The sequence below is a fragment of the Myotis yumanensis genome, unplaced genomic scaffold, assembly GCF_028538775.1.
Source record: "Myotis yumanensis isolate MYYU_CA2020_CCGP unplaced genomic scaffold, mMyoYum1.0.hap1 SCAF_12, whole genome shotgun sequence".
Classification (NCBI taxonomy): domain Eukaryota; kingdom Metazoa; phylum Chordata; class Mammalia; order Chiroptera; family Vespertilionidae; genus Myotis; species Myotis yumanensis.
The window spans coordinates 53890295-53905490 of record NW_027223763.1 but is presented as its reverse complement, the minus strand read 5'-3'; the positions used below and the strand labels follow the sequence as shown (position 1 = coordinate 53905490).

Genomic DNA, 15196 nt, shown 5'->3' with positions numbered 1-15196 from the left:
ATTCATACTTCCATTTATTAGAATCCTCACTCTTTAAATTGGTAAATCTAGCAAAGATTTGTCTATTTTTATTGTTTTTACAAAAAAGCTCCTTATTTTATCTTTTCTGTAGCCTTCTTAGTGTCTATTTTACTTATTTCTGATCTAATCTTTGTTACTGGCTAACTTTGACCTGCATTTGTTCTTATATTTTTCTGGTTCCCTAAGGTATAAAGTTAGGTTGTTGTTTGAGATAGGATAGCATTGCTAGATAGTTCTTGGTTGGCAATTTTTTTTTCATTACTGTGAATATATCACCCTACTATCTTCTGAGCTGCAAAAGTGTCTGCTGAAAAATGCTATGACAGTCTTTGAGGGTTACCTTGTAAGTGACAAGTTGCTTTTCTCTTAAGATTATCACTTTGTCTTTAAATTTCAACAATTAAACTATAATATGTCTTAGTTATATTTCTTTAAATATATCTTCTTCAGTGGTACTTTTGGGGATTTTTGGCTCTAGATGAATGTTTTCTTTCTATAGGTTAAGGATGTTTTCTGCCTCTTTTATACATATATTGGATCACTTGATGGTGTCTCCTAAGTGTCTTTACTCATCTTCATTCTGTTTTTTCTTTTTGCTCATTTAATTGAATAAACTCCACTGCCCTCTGAGAGTTTACTGATCCCTTCTTCCATTTGATCTCATCTGCAATTAAACTTCAGAAATGTATTTTCAGCTCTATGATTCCTGCTTGGTACTTTTAAGTATTCTCTTTTTCTCCTAGAATTCTCATTTTGTTCATGCATTGCTCCATTAATTTGAACTGTCAGGTATATTACTTTTTTTTCTGGAGTTTTGTTTGGACTGTATTCCTTTGTTTCTCCATTTCTTAACTCTGTGTTTTGGTTTCTGTGCCTTACATAAACATCCACCACTACGGGTCTTCATAGAACGGTCTTGTTGATAGAAACGAATCAGCCTGACTCAAGTTGCTGATTGCCTCCCAAACAGGAAAATCAGTCAGCACTTGATGCAGGCTGATTAGAAGCTGGACTCTCAAACCCTGCTGGAAAAGTATGCAGCTAAGCCTCTTCTTGGAAGAAAGTGGGAGGTGGGCATTTTTGCCAACTCCCTCTATGCTGGACTCAGGTGTAGAGTACGGAAGTGATGTTTCTGTACCCATTATAACTGCTTCTGGGTTTGCTACAATTTTGTGGGACTTGTGAAGGCAAACCTCACTGGCTAACAGAGCTAGTGATTAGGGAGCTGTCCTGCAGGTGGCAGACAGCAATAGTTTTGGTGCTAGACCTATGCATAAGCTCCTCAAGAGAGATATACTGGCAACCTGGTTTTATTGTTGGAGCTAGCTAGAGAGAGAAGGCGGGAGATGTGTCCTCCAGCTTCCCTGGTTTCTGGGGAGGATCACAGCCAGCTCTAGATATACACTAAGAAGCCTGTCTCTCAATCAGTAGATTTTGAAATATGAAGAAAAACACATTTTCTGGAAAGACTAGGAGAAGGAAATTTTTGCCTGTCCCTTCTATACTGATGCCTGGGATGTGGGGTAGCCAACTAAAAACTACCTCTTTGTTTGTTTCAGATGATATATATATATATAGAAAATCTAATGACTCCACAATGAAACTATTAAGTTACTGTATAGAAAAACACAATTGACATTTATTTCTCAGAAAGAGAAATAAAGAAAACATACCCATTTACAATTGCATCAAAAGAATAAAATACCTAGGAATAAATTTTTTTTAGAAGGTGAATGATGTGTGCACTTATGAAAGAAAGTACAGAGAAAAGAAAAGATAATCCATGAGGATGACTTGGAAAATTAATAATCTTACAATTGGCCATTCTACCCAAAGCAATCTACGGATTTAACGTAACCTCTACCATCTACCAAAAGTTCAATGACATTTTTTACAGAAATAGAACAAAAAATTCTAACTTCTTTATAGAACCACAAAAGACTCCCAAATAGCTGAAGCAAACCTGAGGGAAAAGCCAGAGATAGCATAATTCTTGATGTAAAATCTACAGAACTGAACTGTAGTAACAAAAACAGTATGGTGCTGGCACAAAAATAAGCACGTCCAACAGTATCACAGAATCAAGAGTCCAGAATTAAACCCGTGCATACACACAGTCAAATAATATTAACACGTTGCGTACCGCATAGAAATCTCTAAGACATACGCCAAGAACCGCACATTTTTGGGCAAACTGCCTGTTATTTAAATCATCATAATGCACTTTAGGTGTTGCTTTTCAATAATTATAACATTTTTATTTACAAAAACAAACAATTAAACAATTAAAGTTCCTAGTACTTTTTTAACGTATGGTACTGCGTAAAAATATTTTCCTCTATGAAGAGGGACCAAACAAAATTTACATAAGTCTCTAGATTCGCTCCTTTTTCCATGGGTGCGAAAAATGAGAAAACTCCTGAGCGGTCCTTAACAGATGGCGCGCGTAACACGAGAAAACTCCTGAGCGGTACGAAATGTGTTAAAAAGGGGGCCAAGAACACCCAGTGGTGGAAGGATACCGGAGTCTCTCCAACAAGTGGCGCTGGGAAAACTGGCTCCACACAGGCAGAACAATGGAAGGAGTCCTCTCTTACACCACTCACACAACGCAGTAAACAGAAGTCAAGAAAACAAAGGCGGCAAGCTTGACACTAGTCTTGGTGGTGATTTTTTTTGATTCAACACTAAAAACAGAGGCAACAAAAGCAAAAATATAACAAATGGGGCTACCTCAACCCAAAACCTCTGCATACTAAAGGAAAACATAAACAAAAGGAAAAGGCGAATTATGAAATGGGCATTTAGTGCTACCATCCCCCCCTTTAAAATAAGCAACACAAGGGAGTTTCAGAATCCTAGAAATCTCCAAGAGCACAAACACAGTTGCATGTTATAGTCATAGAAATGGGCTTCAGAACAGGGATCATTTTTTTTTTTTTCTGAGCCGGAGAGCTAGCTGCCACCCTACGCTGCAACTTGTAGGATGATGTTTACTGAAGGACCTCCGGAGATTTATGGTCGTCATAGTTGTCATGCAGACTGGCTACAGGTTATAATTCTATAAACTTTGAATCTGTGTCTGTGCTCTTAATGTTCAGTTCATCATATCTAACTGCCTGAATAAGAGTATAGGAACAAAGTAATTTTCATGCAACAATTCCATTTGCTACTCCAACTAATAATGGGATAACACTTCTTTCATTTAATTCAATCATTCAACAAGCATAAATTCCATTTTTTTTCCCAGTTATTGTGTTAGGAATATCATTTGTGGCCTTTCCTGGAAATGAGGTAATTACCTGAACTACCTTTCACATCCACAGGCGTGCCATTTATGTTCCTTATTTATAAATCCCAAAGGGTAATTGATGAACTCTCTATCACAGCAAAAATATACAAAAGAAAGGTACCTGTTTGAAGCCACAAGACCAGGTTCAAGTTCTGAGTTTCGTACGTGCAAGAGTCACATGTCTCCTCCCTATGTCTCACTGGTTTCTTCATTGTTGAAAATAATGCTTTCACTGAAACACCAAAGAGATGTTTTGGAGATTAAATACAATACGTACCAGGCGACGTATAAAGCACTAAACACATTTAGTTACATTAAATAGTTACTTTCATATCACAGTGGAAGGATTGCAACCATTCATACAAGCTTAAGTGGCAAAGTTCATAAGATGGGAAATGAATCTTTTTGTTTTATCCTCTCCTGAGGATATATTTATTGATTTTAGAGGGAGAGAGAGAGAGAAACATCTATTGGTTGCCTTCCATACATGCCCTGACCGGGATAGAACCTGCAACCTCTTGGTGTATGGGATGATGCACCAACCATCTGAGCCACCTTGCAGGGCAGAAAAGAATCTTGAAATATTTGTAAAAAATTTTTATAGATGGATTTTAGCATAAACATGGATTGCCTTCCTTTAGCGTTTCATTTTCTTAAATTCCAGTCAAATGATAATTTTATATTTTGACAAAATGATGGCAAAGCCTTGCCTTTCTTGCTCATAATAGCTATCCATCTGAAAAAAAAAAATGATCATTTAAGTCACTGTCTAATGCTGAATCACACAACAGTGACCTCCAAATCATAAACATCTCATGTGGAGCAAGTTATTTTCTAGGTATATTGGAATTTCCTTCCAAAGTACAATTTGTATGTTAAATTCAAAGTCCAATCTACTGGAAAATAGCTACTGCCAACAAACAAAATAAGACATTTCTATAAAACCATCCTTAGTTTTACACTAAATTTGAAGTTACATAATCTCCAGGTGACATTTCCTCAACACCTGCTGCCTATACTATGTTTTAAAAATATATCAAGTTTTCTAATTAGGCAATTCTGTGCATGTGTTTGTAACCAGAAAAGTTGTACCATAGAATCATGACTTTTTAAACTAGTTTTAATGACTATTTAATGGAGACAATATTGCAACTACATTTAATTATTAGTATATTTGTAGAATCCCTAGAATATGATATAACAATAAAGAGAATTTCAATAAATTAACAGAAAGCAACACTCATAACTCTTTAAAATAAAACCTTCTATTTAGATTTTTTTTAAAAATGATTCTTTTCTATAAGGTATTGGGAAATTGAAATACAAGTAAGAGAAACTAATTTTAGAACTTCTATAAGCTAAACTTAATATTACATTTATATACTCTTAAACAAATTTAAACAAGTTTGACATCATACTTATCTTGCATTTAATTTTCCCACAATTAGTTTTTATAGAAAGCTTTCAATGACTGTCTATAGCAGTGGTTCTCAACCTTCTGGCCCTTTAAATACAGTTCCTCATGTTGTGACCCAATCATAAAATTATTTTCGTTGCTACTTCATAACTGTAATGTTGCTACTGTTATGAATCGTAATGTAAATATCTGATATGCAGGATGGTCTTAGGCGACCTCTGTGAAAGGGTTGTTCGACCGCCAAAGGGGTCGCAACCCACAGGTTGAGAACCACTGGTCTATAGTGATTTGAATATATTTTTTATTAAGACATTTAGTACCTAAACACTGGTATGTGTTTAAGTTGAAATACCTTATGTGAATTGAATATACATTCGAATTGTGGAATCTATCTTTTCAGATTTTTTTTTAGTAATATAATTGCATATAGGTAGACATTATATGTATATATACAAAAGTAAAAAACAATCCTGAAACCTGTGAACTGGAAATACCTTTAGAGCTAATTTTTCCTCAAACTGTAAAGGAGTTAGGCAAAGAATGTAACTTTCACAATGTATTTCTCCAATAAATACCTTCCCTTAGAAGACTGATGCAGGGAATAATGAGACCGGAGGACAAACAGGTAGGCATGACTTATGAAACCATGGCATTCGGGGAGTTAGGAGAGAGCGTGAACCTCCATTTAACCTCCTCTCTGGCTCTCATGTGTCTTAAAAAAATGTGCCAAGGCTGTTTCATTTAACCGGCTCATTTTAAATTGTTCCTTGAGGCTGATTTTGTAAAACTTCTTTGATATTTTATAGTCGTACAGTTTTATGAGCACCATAAATGCCACAAACCTCAGAAATGGCATAGCATTTCAACAGGAACATCTTTTCTTAGAATCAGAATGAAGTTAAGTTAGTGTCTTCTGAAATCTATTAGCAGTCTCACTCCGTTGAAATTTCACCAGACTAGTTTAGTGTATTACCCAGAGTACTTTTATTACAGATCTTCATTATTTAATTTTTTTTCTGAGCAAATAATTTGTAACCTGTAAATAACACAGCGATTTCATGTGTCTGTCTACTAAACTCAAACCTTAGTCTATAAGCACAGTGAAGTTACTCTTCAGAAAGCCCTAATCACACAGCCACTGGGGATTGACACGTTAGGAAAGAACATTTATTATTTTTGTATCGGGACACTAAGGAATTAAATAATAATAAATCTAAAATCTTACTGTTGTAGCTTCACAGTGACCAGCAGGTAACCTTGGCAGAGTGGCCCCAAGTGTCTGCAGTTGATGTATCCTGCTATATTCAGTGTTTCATACCTAAAAAAAAATACTCAAAACATGGCCTTAAAAAGGCTTAATTTTCATTTTAATTCTTGAAAAATAACAGGGATGCTGTCATTTTCCAGGTTTTTAAATCTTTCCTTTAGAACCAAGTCCCTTTTTCTACATACGATATTCTTTAAAAAATTGTAATAAAGCGTGTGAGATGCACAAAGGCTGCAATTTCCTTTAGTATAAGTGGAATCACTCCTGCTGGGATGTAAAGGACTCGTCGGCACTTCAGCTATGAGAGAGCAATAATTGCTTATTCTAAGCCCGAGCACTGCCACTTAGGTCAAGACGATGATCTCTAGACGCACCTGGGATGCTTTCACCACGTTGAGCCTTTGAAAAGATGATATAGATTTCACAGCGGCCTTATTGTAGTTTGCACTGAGAAGGAAAAAGCTCAGGCAAATGGCGGAAAAGGGAATCATTCTAACCTCAACCAGAAAGCTATTGTTAACTCTGCACAGGAATCCAATTAAAGAATATCCAAGAGAAAAACAGCACTAGTGGAGATAATAATGAACACTTCAGATTAGCTTTTAAGAGCTGCATTTTAAAAGTGTAAAAAAGAATGAAATTGAGCCACATCCAATTAGTTCCATAAGGAAAATGGAACTGTGAGAATTGGGTGTCCTTAAGCTGATAACACAAAATTATTTTGCCCTTAAATAGATGGAACATTATGTAGCTTTGCATTTTACATTACTGAAATAGAGATCCAAGGAGGAAAGCATGAGATGGTGGACCTTGAAGAGACCTTCCTAGCTAATTGTCGAATACTAGGGGTGCAGCCTAAGGCCCAGGAATGAGTATTGATGGGTGGGGAATAATATCAGCAACCATAATGACAAACTTTGACTATGACAATAATGCCTGTTTATTAGGAGGCAGGCCTTTGTTTGTTAAGAACTGGCCACCTCATTTAATCCTCTCAATAACCCAGCAAGGAAACATAATTAACCACATTTTACAAATAAAATCAAGAGGTTCAGTTGCTCACATTGCTGTAACTAGTAAGTGACGGGAGTCTTGATTATACCTTAACCCGTCTTACTATAATTTACTTTTAATCCAATTACATCAAGCTGATTTAAAAAAAAAATAGCATTTGTATCAAACCCCATGATATATTTTCCTAATTAAGTTCATGATTACAAAACCCTGTGAAGTAAACAACAATTATTATTCCCATTTAGAAATGATACAGGAGAGATTTAAAGAGGCTGAACTGGTTTCCAAAGCCACACAAACTGGCAATAGCTGAGAGAGGATTTATACCCAGGCTTTCTAGTTCCAAATATAATGTTATTCCAGATATCCCACCATGGGGAATGCTTCAGAACAATGCTTCTCAACTTTTTTTTTTTAATATACCTGTTATTTTTTCAAAGATCTGGAGCACACCATGACAGAAAAAAAGTAAATGTTTTTAAAAAATAGAATTTATATACTTGCTATACTTGCTGACATTTTAATAATATGTTTAATATTTATGATAGGACTAGAGGCTCAGTGCACGAAATTTATGCACTCAGGGAGTGGGTTCTCAGCCTGGCCTGTGCTGTCACAGTCCAGTAGCCCACGGGGAATGTCTGACTGCTGGCTTAGGGAGCAGGCCTAAGCCATCAGTCGGAAATCCTTAGTGCTGCTGCACTCACCAGATGTGAGCCCCGCTCAGGGCTTCTGGCTGAGCAGCACTCCCCCTGTGGGAGTGCACTGATCACCCGAGGGCAACTCCCATGTTGAGCGTATGCCCCCCTGGTGGTCAGTGCACATCATAGTGACCAGTCATTTCGTCGATATGCATATTAGCCTTTTATAAATGTTGATAAAAGTGATTGTTATGACTTTAAAGTATAAATAAATATACATACCTTACAGTATCTATATATATAAAAGGCTAAGCAACTATGACACCCACTGACCACCAGGGGGTAGACGCTCGAGGCAGGAGCTGCCGAGCTATGGTGAACCACCCTCTGGGACTCCTCAGGGGATGTCAAAGCCGATTTCGGCCTGATCCCTGTAGGCCAGGCCAAGGGACCCAACTCCACCGATGCCCTTGGAACTGGCCCAGGTGCAGCCGGCCCATCTCGCCCAGTCCAACCCTGCCGGCCACTTTCTAATTAATTTCCTTTCAATGTCCACAAATCCATGCTTGGGGCCACTAGTTTAGTATAAATAACAAAAAAGGATACTGAAAATTATACTTCTAATTATTATAGCAATATACATAGTTCCCAGTAATTGTATGTTACTAAAGCTTAGTCCCTACAAAAAACATATTCTGGACTTATTCTTGTTTGATCATATAAATAACAGCATGCTGGATATGTATATCTGTATTTTCACAAGAGGAAACTGCTAATAACTATCTGTCAAATAGAAATGATCTATGGAGCGACAATGCAAATGATACTTTACTAGGAAGTACTTGGAAAGGGTAATACCTAAAACAAGGCAAGTAAATTTCAAAGGAAAAGTGGATAGTTATATTTCAAGAGTAGCAATTTTAGCTTTGTGCATAGAGACAAGCAGAGTAAGTGGTAGAGAATTATGTCGCATGACAATCCATTCATAAAATGTATTGATTTACAACTCAGTCTATGCTTCCTGCAGAATGTGACTCTTAGCATTAATCAGGCTCCCAAACCCAGCTTACCTGAATCACTGTTCATTCTCAGCCGATCATATTACATAGCTAATTGCTAAACGTAGTTACTTTTCTTGATGTGACACTTTCCAGCACAATGCATTTATCTGCTATTTGAAAATATATGTATATGTATTGATTATACAGAGAGATAGAAACATTGATTTGTTGTTCCACTGATGCATTTATTGGTTGATACTTGCATGTGCCCTGACAGGGGATCGAACCCATAACCTTGGCATATCAGGATGATGCTCTAACCAACTGAGCTACCCAACTGGACTTCTACCTGCTATTTGAAAACAAAATATAATTGTATCACATTGATATTTTGGATTGAAGAAATATTTTCCAAGTATAGTATTTCTCTTTTGATGCTAAGTGACTTAATGGTAAATCTGATTAAATCAGTTGCAGCTCACTTGGCTATGAAGTCACTATTTAAAAGAAATGTGTGAGTTTTAAATTTTTCAAATTATCACAGATATTATTGTTCATAACTGACATTTTCTAATTCCAATTATGCCATTATCAAGCCTCCACTCAGTGTGATCCCATTATCCTGCATTTATTTTTCAAAAGCTTTCTGATATTAAATTAAATCATAGATATCAATCACATTACATATTTTGAAGTAATAAAACAGAATTTTATACTTACCTCTAAAAGTATTATTATGTTCATTTTACTGAGTTCTCTGAGCTTTATTATATCGTCTTTTACACTTTGAACTCAATTTTGAGTTTTCAAATTCTCCATATTTTGTCTTATGTTTTGCAGTTATTTCCACTACTGTCATTCAGTATTATAAACTCTAATCAAACTACTTACCATTAATCATGCATTAAGAATGAGCGATTAATATCAGCTACCGTCAGTGGTAGTGGATGCCTAGCTTGCTACAATGAGAAGGACTGTAAGACTGCATTCAGTTCTAGTGAAGGAGCTTGTTGTAATTAATGTTACTGTATGAAGAGTCCAGGGTACAAAAGGTGTATTCATCAGTGATATTCCTGTAAATGAGTACTTGAAAATGGGGTCTGTAACCTGTATCCCCATTCCACTCTTGTGGGGTGGCTAAAAATTAAGCATCTAATAAGGACCAGCTCAAATTAATGCCTATCATGAAGTATATTTTACTCTCCTGGAATTCCTAGAGCATGTGCTAATTTGACTTTTTCTGATGATGCCATTGGGAGGTAGAGAGGGAATTACTTAAAGTATAAGAGTAGCACTTTTTAAACTAATGGCACACACAAATTACTAAACTTCTACAGCACACCAAAAAATATGTATTTTTGATTCGTTTATCCCAGGCTGCTATTGTTGTGATGGCTGTTACCAATTTTTTATTTGACAATCTAAGGGACAAAGGGTCAGGGGCCCTGACTAAACAGTCAGGTATTGCATGTTTTAAAATTTTTGTGGCACACAGGTTGAAAATTGCTGTACTCGAGGCTTATACACATCTATAGGTAGATTTGTGCTGAGAAATGGCATAATCTGATTTGTAGTTTCAAAAGATAATTAATTCTAGCTGCTTTGGACAAAACGGAATATGTTGTTTCAGGACTCTATAACCAGATTTTAAGTTTTCTAATTTAAAATATGTTTTTCTGGTTCTAGACATTGAAGAGAACTCTTCCAAAACACTAAGCAGTCCACTAAGTTATTGAAACAGACTTCAGTGACCACATACAAAAAATGTTCCAATCAATACACAAATTGATAAAGAAGATGTGATACATATAAGAAATGGAATATTGCTCAACCATAAAAAAAGAGAAATCTTACCATTTGTGACAACATGGGTAGATCTGAGCTTATTATGCTAAGTGAAACAAGTCAGAGAAAGACAAATGCTTACCAATATAACTTAAATGTGGAATCTACAGGATAATGAATGAACAAACTAATAGATACAGAGACCACCAACATTTGCCATAAATTCTTCCAAATTCTTTATAAAAGCCATCTTTTGTTTCGAACCAGCGTAGGAGGGGTGCTGCTTGCAGTGAGCTTGTTGAAGGCATCTGCTAATCTCTGGTAAATAACTGGGTCTTGTTAACTTGACAGCAATGTTTCAACCAATTCAGGGTACTCGGCGTATTTTCCTAGTAAGAACAGGAAACCAAATGTCAGAAAGGCCCCTTCCTGGGATGGGCATCTCAGGAAGTGAACTTCTGAACACCTGGTGCAGGCACACCAACGTGTAGAACGCCTCCCCGGCTGCTGTCGTCATCTCAGTGTTGTGCTTCTGCAGAACCAGCATATCAAAATCCAGCTTCAGAAAGTGCCATGTCGCTAGAAGCAGTGGTGAGTCTGTATCTTGAGCTTTTGCACACTGTTCCGCCAATGGTGTCAGGGACTCCAGGCACAGCTGGCAAACCTCGGAGCTCATTGAAGTCATTCCCAGTTCTAGAGAGCACATCAGACTTTTAAAAAGGTCTTCAGGAAGCTGTGGTATTTTTTCAGGAAAAATCTCACAAATAAATGTAATTTGTAGTATTGATTACAAAGTGTTGGAAACTTCAAAAGATCTTGTGACATCAAGGGCAGAATTAGGTTGACTCCATATAAAACAACATCCGCTGCTGACACAGACCTGCTTGCTGCTTGCTGCTTGCCCCGGCTCATGTCCCCTAAACACTTCATCTGTATCACTGAAGTCTATGAACTCTTTTGACAGAAGGTTTGTAAGAAGTTCCATAATAAGAAGTAGGTCCTGACATTGTTCCTCCTCCGCTGTGACATCCACTCTCTGCTGCCCCAAATTATTCTTAGAATATTCTTGCAACAAATTGAGGCAGGCTTCATATAAGTTCATCACTTTGGACTCTCCAAGATAACGTATCTGTTTATGTGCAACTTCAACAAAACTTCTATGATGAGATTGACAGTCTCGGGGTTATTTTTGTAAACTTCTATCAATCCAATGCAATCGGTAAGGAAGTCCATTAAGAATTAAAAAGGATGGCGACGTTGTCCATCTGGGTAGCCTCGGCAATGCCACATGGGGCCTCTGGTGTGGCAGTGGTTTCCTGCTTGACCTCCTCTTGCTAGCACATCTGCTGAAAGTTTTCCCGGTTTATCACCCTTAAGAATCGCTGCTGCGATGGCTGAAGAACCTCAGACCAATACTGTTGTTTGGTTTCTGTGTCCATCTGTGCAAAACCTCCCAGGACAAGGGCCTTCATCAGCATCCTCTGCACCGGACTGGGCAGAAAATTCAGAGAGGGCTTCGGGTGGCAAACTCGAGCTAAATTCTACCAGTTTTCACACTGGATTACTAGGTTTGCCCTTTCCCTTCTTTCCACCAAAGTGACAAGGAGCTGCACAGTGTCACTTGCAAGGTCCTGCTCACTATTCCACACCGAGAGGTTGCTGATGACTTTCTGTAAGAGGCAGCCAGTCATCCACTGAGAACCCTCAGTATCTGCTCCAAATGCTGTACTGAATGGTAGACTTATCTGATCAGATAGCTTCTCACCCACCAGGAGACAAGTCTTTGCCCGGTGTTTTGGAAACCAAACAATATCTTTGCCCATTTGAGGGCTTAGCAGGTCAGTAAGATCAGCTCTTATTGCTCGAGACTCAACTTCCAAGACTCTGAGAACAGCAGGTAACAGCCTACTCACAGAATCTGTTCTGTTGTACCCTGGGGCGGGAGAAGCCTTTTCTCCTGGCGATCCCAAAATTTGAAGTGTTGTATTACTGTCAACTTCAGATGAATGCTTCATGGAATATTCCATTATTTCTGGAGGTATTAGCGGAGTCCCTCCCCGAGTAGCAACAGCTAAGAGGTAGCCTGTAACTAAAATAAGCCAGTGAATATCTTCATATAGCTCATCAAGTATTTTGCTGGCAATGGTGCTTGAACCGTCCGATGTTGAACCAGGTGAAGCAAGTAACTGCTGCTGATGTCGCTGTAACTGACCGTGGAGCCTTGTTACTCTTTCTTCTAATAAACTTGTCAGAAGAGGTATACAGTGCTCTGCGGCAACTCTTCCTAGCATTCCTACACTGGCATGCTAGCATTCCAGTGGTAGAGACACACCCAGAACACATCATTTAAACCTAAGTAAAAAATAGATCCATGCATTCTCTACACTGGCTAGTTGATCTGAAAACTGGTCTCGGTCATCTTCTTGAAGTTCACTTATTAACTCTTCCTCACGAGAGGTCACACCATTGGCAGTCAAATTCCTTGTGCCACCTGGAGCGGCCAGTGGCACTGAATATAGGAATTGAAGACTTGGACTGCATGCTGGGTAAAAAAGCCTTTATGGAAATGTTTGTCATCTTGGACCAAAGTCAGCCAGGACTCCAGCAACTTGTCATATGCTTCCATGTAGACCATGTCATCTTTACCAAGCACTTCTTCCAAAGCAGCACTCCGCCCAAAAGAACAAGGGAGGTGTGTGAGGCAGTTCACAAAGGACGAGGAAAGCTCACTTGGCATGGCAGTTATGATGTTTCGAGGGAACACAGTTATCAGGTTGCTGATAATGCTGGAGATCCCCACAGCTTCAGAATCTTCTATTTCAGTGCCATGGATAGTACTCAGTAAACCCTCAATGAAGTGTGCCAGGCAGTCAACCTGTGCTGCTTCATCAGGGAAGACAGGTCCGTGCAAAGAGGCTAACTGGGCGAGGCACGGCAGAGAATCTTGTGCCATATCCGAATCTTCTGATTTTTCGATGTACTGTAAAGAAAAGCTCCAGGCCTCTGCTGTCCAGAAGGGCCTCCCGCCAGGACTCTGTTGGCTTTAACAGCACATTTTGTGAGGATTCAAACATGGCTATATAATGTCTGCCCAAATTTGGAGGAAGAAAGTTCCAGCTCAAGACCTGATTAGCGAGTGAGAGGTAGCGCTGAAACACTGAGGACATCCGAGCACTGAGGTTTTCCCGCCTGCTGAGCTCCTGCAAAACTTCCAGGGTTAACACGAAAATCTGACGAAGGTCTTCTTCCTGGAAAACTCTTTTGCTGTTGCCATGGAATCCCATGCTCCGTCCGATGTTGCTGGTTTTACCTGAACTTGAGAATTCACTCAATAGTGCAGTCAGAAGAGAACAGGCCAGAGTTTGCACAGTGGGATTGCCACCACTGATCAACTGGCTGACTTCATGAAAAATGCTCTTGCAGTCAATTGACTGATTTAGTGAGCCTCGTTTTATTTACAATTACTGCTACTGCTAAGAGAATCTGTTCCCGAACATACTTTTGGAGGTTGGGCCTCTGTAAGATGTAAGTTAAAAGGAACGTTCGCAGAGACTCAATGCTTCCCTTTTCCAAGAGAATCCACTCTCGGACCACTGCCTCCATGATGGCCGTGGCAGCTTGAAAGAGGACATAGTCCACCTAGCTTGTTTCCAAAATATGCTTGCAAACTGCAAATGGTGACTTCAATTTCCTAAGTGATAAGACTATGTGCTCTACATGCTGCCGTTGTTCATTGTTGACCATGGAAGGAGGTGCCATGAGAACTTTGGCCACGTTCTCCAGCTGGGCGATCACTTCTGGGGGCCCAAGTGCTGCCGCCATCATGGTCTCTCTCAAATCCTAATTTTTTTTAAAATTTAGAGTTTACAAAAGAACATAGGAGATTGTCTTAAGTGTATCTAATTTCCTTTGTTTGAGTGAACATAACTATGTAGTTTAAGACCATTAAACTGAACAAACAACTAAATTAAAAAATGTAAAGGCTAAATCATACAGTGATAATAATTAAAATAGATTTTTAACTACTAAGATACAGTGTGTCACCTCAAATGGATGTGTTCCAAAGCCTGAAGCTACCTGTTTCAAGCAGTATGTCTCTGTGTCTATTATTTTGACGATGCTTTGCATGTGAAATCCAAAACCAGAAAGCATTGTAGTGCAGAAGAACATTTTATTTGGAGCAGAAGCTGACAGGATCAGGCTTCTAAAACCAGAAATTATTTGTTTCCTGAGATTTCCTTTATCTTTTTATGCTCCTGGTATTGTGAGATCAGTGATCTTCTGATTAAGAACTTGACACTTTGTGATCTTAAAGATGGGCACCTGAGAAGCTGTCTGATTTCTATGTCTTTCTCCCTAAGGAACCCTATTTATCTTAAATAAAAGTTACAGGAAAAATAATAGTTTCATAATCTTTTTTGAGCATTATTTACAATATTAAAATCTTTATTGCAGTGAAATCTATTTATATCTAATATAGGTGGGGGTTTTTCTCAGGCCTATTTTGGTTTCTCCATGTATGACTTGTGTTACTGTTCATGGATCTATTTTTTACTTAGGTTTAAATGATGTTCTGGGTGTGTCTCTACCACAAGAGAGAATGGGAAGAGACAGGGCCAGAGGTACACATACATGAATGGAAAAATATTTACATAGTCTAAAAATGTTATATTTTGGTATATTGCGGTTTTGTTCTAGGAGATAATTGCTTTAATTTATACTATTCAGAAAACTTTAACTGTATGGATAGAGCTATAT

General features: G+C 38.2%; 1 pseudogene; it reads right to left on the bottom strand.

Moving 5' to 3' along the window:
• Positions 1–10625: 10625 nt before the first annotated feature.
• LOC139020329 (exportin-4 pseudogene) lies at positions 10626–14263 on the bottom strand (annotated as a pseudogene).
• Between the last annotated feature and the right edge of the window lie 933 nt (positions 14264–15196).